Consider the following 6,396-nt stretch of genomic DNA (forward strand, 5'->3'; position numbering starts at 1 on the left):
TACATTAAAAAAAAAAAAAAAAAAAAAAAAAAAAAAGGAAGGGCCATAAGACCACTAAACTAGAAATCCCATTTCTCTAGCAAGAATATTCTATCTGCAGCAAATCTGCTTCCAGCATAGTCTTTTGTTGCTCTTAATTATCTAAAACATCCAAGCCGAAAGCTTCTGTCTCCTCTCCATCATTGCAGAGGCATGAATATTTTCAATACCTCATATATTTTAACTCCACTAATACACAATATCAGACCTGTCTGTTCCATTTGAGAATACTCTATCACATCCTTTGATGGTGAGTACCACAGACGCTATTTACCTATTCTGTGCTCTGTTGTCTTTACACCTAATCTTGACTGAGGTTTCAATAGCAGGATCTTGTAATCAATCTCCCTTGCTGAAGGAAAAAAGCTGCACCTACAAGCATTCAAGTGAATGACTCTTGATACCAGTCATGAACTTAGATATGTTGCATTGCAACATAAAGAGCTGCTTCCAAGCCTAGCAATTTGCCTGTGATCAGTGTTAATGAAAATTTCACTTGAGCTCAATTACATCAATGTAGGAATATATATTTACCATACAGCAATCTATGCATAATAATACAGTATTAATGCATACAGTCTTACTGCTGAATAAATGTTACATCTAAAAGAATTCAAATAAGATTTTTCTTACAGTTTTTTCTAGGATGCTGAATCTTTACTGCTTCTAAGTAAAGATTCTGGGGGAAAGAAAAAGTCAATTCTCTGCACTGCTACCTTTCAATTTCTCATTAGGCCTGTCTACTACATTGAAACTAGGAATAGATGCTAGAAGACCAATCTGATTACAACAAAAATCATTTTTCTGAGGAACTCCTAAATTTCACATATTTCTGATGTATTTTAATAGCTCCTATTTTAGTGATGACTCATATATAGCTATGATTCAAATATAGCTAAAATGGAAAGTATCATTAAAAGCTTTGTATTTTTTTTAATGTGCATGCAGTAACTGAACTGTTTCTGACCTATGATATTTTTATAAGCAGAGTGAGACTGATAACTGTAAAAATCTGCACATTCCTAAAGATAGATCATAACGTATTTCTTCATTTGGAAAACGCCTAAAACTGATAAGGCTAATTTTGCCTGTATTCTTTCCAACAGCACATGCCCAACCTAACAATACCATACCATTATACTAACGTAGTCTCATTACGCTGCCAAATTTGCCACAAACACTAATATTTAACTTTTCTAAGGTTTTTATAAAGACTTAATTTAATATGGCCGCATGCACAACATGTGCATGGCTACCAACTGATAACAAAACTAGTAGCATTCATTAAGTATTGCTACAAATCTCTCCACTGAAATAGCAATAATATTGCCTTCCAGCAACCACAATAAATGCAAAGCTTAATCTCTCTCTGTGATATTGTATAACTCTAGCCTGCAGCTAAACTCCTACTGTAGGTGGTACTGTAGAGGATAAGTCTGCAGTGACATTATATGTCTTCCTCTCTTCCAGTACACGGAAGTTCGTGAGTTTGAAAGACTAATTTTTATCTTCTTTCCAGAGAGAAGCCAGGACTGAGAGGGGTTAAGAAAGGAAGGAGAACGAAAATGTTTTAAGTGGTACAATACTGCTCTTGGTAGGAACCTTATGCATTTTTTAGATTTTTCTTCTCTATGGTACATATTTGATCTATGTCCCTTGAAACTTCACCTTATCTTGATCTCTGTGGTTCTTTAGAGCTCACTCTTTTCTTTACCCTCCTCTAACACAGTGAATGATACAGCTACCTCAGTGGGTTTTGTGGGAATTCACTTTTTTTTTTTTTCCTAAAGTATGTCTCTGCAGCTGCTGGTTTTGACTAAGGAAATAACAAAGACACAACAATCTTTTTTTCATGAAAGTTTCCAATGCCAACTTTCAGATCACAGACTTCTGGGCAGCTTCAGAAAAATGTTCAATACTTTGGGAAACACATCCACAGAAGATTTCTCCCTTCTTTTTTAAACATTTGCTCTTTATTACCAAGGCTCTTATTTCTCAGCATTAGACACCTCAGACAGACCTTCGCAGGCAGAGAAAGTCAGCCCCACTCAGTCCAGCACCTCCCCGCATCCATCAGGAGGGTTCAGGCCCACGTGCAAGCACCCATGTGGAGGAGCACTCAGAGCCAACATCTGAACTGCGCCTCCAAATTCACACCCAGCTCCACCAACCGCTCACTAGCGCGCACTTATTCCTAAAAGAAAGGCCAAACCCTGGAGCGTTTCCCTCCCGCGGGGCCGAGGYGAGGAGGGAAAGCAGAGCGGTGCCCCGCGTCCCCGCAGAACAAGAGACACCCTGCTCGGGCAGGCCACGCGGCCGGACCGCCAGGACACGTATCAACCCTCTGTTCTTTGCAAAGAAGCTGTGCTCGCCGCGGGCTGCTCTTTGCTGCAGTGACGTGCGTGACAGCCAGCTGAGGACCTGGCCGAGGCCCTCCCGGCGCAGGGGCTGTCACCAGCGCCCGCGCCCCCACCGGCAGGCTGTAATCTCGCCCTGCTGCTCCCTGCAGCCAAAAGCAAAGCTTCCTACCTTCTGCTCTGCGATAACCGTAGGTATGTAGCACAGGGCTGGATATGACCTAAATTTGATTTATTCATTTTTTCTATGCTTTATAGAGTACTTAAGCCCTAGGTCAGCAAAACGCTTAATCATATGCTTAACCTTAAGCACATGCTTAAGTGCTCAATCAGGGCCTTGTTGCTATATAAAGCACAAAGCTATGATTCGATTTGATGCAACTAAGTTGAAAAATTGAGACCCCCCTCATTCTCATTTGCTTACCTATATATACATACAGAAGCCAAATTATTCACATTAAGCATGTGTTTAAATATATCCTGAATTAAGACCTAATCTAGGAGTTTACAATACAATCTACAGAAATCTGATTATTAGGGTCTCTATAGGATTTGTGGCAATTAAGAGAATTACACTTCAGGATGCAGATATCTGTATCCTTTCTCAATATAACTGCTGCCTTATATTTATATTTCCTTAATTCTAGTGATTAACCTAATAAGAGAAATAAAAAAATAAACTCCAAATGAGCCATTCATTCACATGTAATACAAAGACACCACTTACAGCAAGATGCACCCACATGTACTCTACAACTACATATGCAGTTTCAAGATTACTATTTTTAAATGTGTATGGCATCCTTATCTAACTTGTCCAGTAGGTGCAATTATTTGTAGAATTTGTTCTACAGTTCTGCAGGAAATTTTCCTTTTGCTCGAATGGTTCAGATTTGCCTCTGCTGTGATTTTCTTCTGACTAAACATCCTCTGAAACATTTTTTTGATGCTTCCCAGAATTACTGGCACCTTGATTACAATATCCTGTTGGATGGATACCATGAAAGCTGCTAGCTTAGGTAACTATATCTAAAATGTACAGAATGACACACAAAGCAATTTATTTGCAGGGGGGGCGCGAAGGGAGAACTTTAAACTAATCACAATTTTATGTGAGCTGGGAATGCATATCGCCATATTTTCTTTTTCATATTATTTTCTTCACTTATGGTACTTAGCAGGAATATTATACCACACACATTTTATATTAGGATTAGCTAGGAATGGTTGTGTTCCAAAAGTCTTGGTTAGGATGGTAAGCAAGTCTCATATTTATTTTTGTTTATGTAATAACTGAAAATGTGCTTAGCAAAAGCTTTAGCTACAATAACACACTTAACATAATTAAGTCTCARCTCCTCTGACAAAATCACTAATTCAGCAGGAGTATGATGAATCCGTTATATTTCCCACTACTCCATTACCAAAGCAGCATATTCTCTGCCTTTTCCAGAAAATGTGCAATATCATTTCTGTATGATATTTCTCCACAGTGTAACTATACTTGCTCTTCTTCCCTTGAATGTGAGGAAATGTACCCTAAATTCAGTCATTCACACTAGAAATGTGGTCCCCTCCTGACCTTCTCTCCCACCAGTTTAATTGGTTGTTCCAGGCCGCAATAGCCTCTTGTAATTTTTGGTGAAATTCATTCCACTGCAAAAGCATCATGACTTTGTCTCCCTAATCACACTTCGAGGAACTAAATGAGAAATGAGCATGTGAATGACCATGTCCTGTCCATTAGAGAGGGCTAAAATTGCACAGTCAGCACATAGCCCAGTACCATATTTCCTCTCCTGGGCTTGTTGCTACATCCATCGACTGGGGCTTCCCAGAAAGGCCTTCAAATCTTACCAGATCTTGAATCATTTACTCCCAGCATCTTCCAGCTTCCTAAGACAAATGGCTTATTATTTGGACACCATCAGAAAAGCCATATTCAAATGGAGCAGAAACGTCAGGAATGACTTGGGAGCACTGTCTTCTGACACGTACCATGCCGGGATGCATCAAGGGAAGAAGACACTGTCAGGGGACGGCCATGAGGCCCCTCTTTGAAGATTTAGCTCAGAGTCAGGCCCTCAGGCTTCTGGTGAGGGATAAAGCTGGAGGGCTTTTGTTGTCCACACTGACATTTTTGATACACATTCATTATTTTTATTTGAAAAACAACCTTGGAGCTAATTTSTATCAAACTCACTTTAGTTTCTTTCATACGTTGCTATATCCAGTGCTGTGGGGTTACTTTTGTTTTGTAATAGCATAATTATAATTGTACTTTATGCAGGGTCCAACAAAATCTGTGTTTTCTATTACAGGATTGGTGTACTGTTTATCTCCATCCATTACATTCCCCGCACAGCAAGAGCAGGCTCTCAGTTAGATGAACCCCAATCACTTATTAGTTCATGGCTGGAAGCCATCAGCTCCACATTATACAAAACCTCTGATTCATCACTGCCTCACTCCCTCCTTACACCTTTCAACTTATGCATCTGAAGTAAATACAAAGTAAAGCAGTGGGAAATTGGAACCAAAGTTTCCACAGTGAGTTTCTTTTCATTCTTTCAAATCCTAAAAAGACCCATTTTCTTGTGTTTTTTTCCTTCAAAGATAATAGTACAGACTTCAACAATGTCTCTGCCAAAAAGGAAAACTCCTTGAACCTTGACTTTCTGTCCTACTACACATAATGAGACAACTACTTAAACTGCATTTAAAAAGTGCTGAGTAGATGAACTCAATGCCTAATGATGTTACTCAGCTTGTCGGCAGCTGATTGACACTAAAAGTAATAAATTAGAACAGAAAATGATTTTACAAGATTCCCAGGATGACAGACAGGCTAAGTGTAATATCCTCCATTACAGTTGTCACTAGATTTTATACAGTTCAGATCTGAACAGCCTCGGCAGGAAAGTGGAACAATTTCATGAGATAGATCTTCAAATAATGTACAGTAGCATAAATCCTCTGAAGTTAAAGAAGCTGTCCTGATTTATGCAGACAGGGGTCTGGCTGTATAGTTTTATACATGTTTCTACTCAAGTATTGGGGAATTAAATCATCTTTTTTTCCCGTGCAAATCTAGGTAGAAAAAAACCAGAAACCCTAAAAGTGAGAAATGCTGAAGGCTGATGTCTTGGCTGTGTTTTTTCTGCCTCCCCTCTCCCTTTTCAAATGGCAGAAAACAGTATTTAGAGTATGGCATCACTGATTTCCTTGGCTGCCTTCATTTCAGGGAATCCCACTGTAAATCCGCAGCTCTGTGGAAGCACCTTTCAAGTCATTAGCATTCACTGTTAGATTCCTTTGTAACATGTTAGGTTGTATAAAAGCAAGACAAAAGGCAAGCGGTGGAGACTCCACCAAGCCCCAAAAGCCATTATTCTGTTATTGTTTGGAGTTCATGAAAAGAAAGAATAAAAATGTGTATTTGAGCCTTGGCTATCTGCAAAGTCTGAATGACCRATATGATTTTTTTTGGTTGTTTTTGTAAACTTTCATTCATAAAACTTTTCTTTAGAAGAAAACATGCCAGGGTACACAGTCTCCCTATGTACAGTTTATTCCAAGCTCAAGGATTGCTGTGRATGATTTTAATTCTGATTCATTCAGTGAGCTCTTCTAATGCAATGATTTTCTCCGTGGAGGACTTTAACCACAGTGGCCATTTGCAGCTGATGATTTTTTTTTTTTTGTATAAATAATTTATAAAGCCACTGCAGACTTATACATTTACACTGAGAGAAAGGAAAACGGGTGTGTGTGTGTGTGTATGTGTGTGTGCAGAATTGCATCTTAAACTCTATTTACAAATTTACCTTGGCAGGCCCTCTTGCTGCCAATAGGAAGCCATGTTGCATATTTAATTTGCTCTTTTGTTATGATGGGGCTTAGGTTAGTTAATTTCAATTTTCGATTTCAAAAGCTATCAAATATGGCTCAGATGAGAAATCAATTTTTCTCAGCTGCCTCTGTTTTTGTGATGGGGAGG

Source organism: Rhea americana, unplaced genomic scaffold, assembly GCF_003343005.1.
Source record: "Rhea americana isolate MKP2758 unplaced genomic scaffold, rheAme1 scaffold_28, whole genome shotgun sequence".
NCBI lineage: Eukaryota > Metazoa > Chordata > Aves > Rheiformes > Rheidae > Rhea > Rhea americana.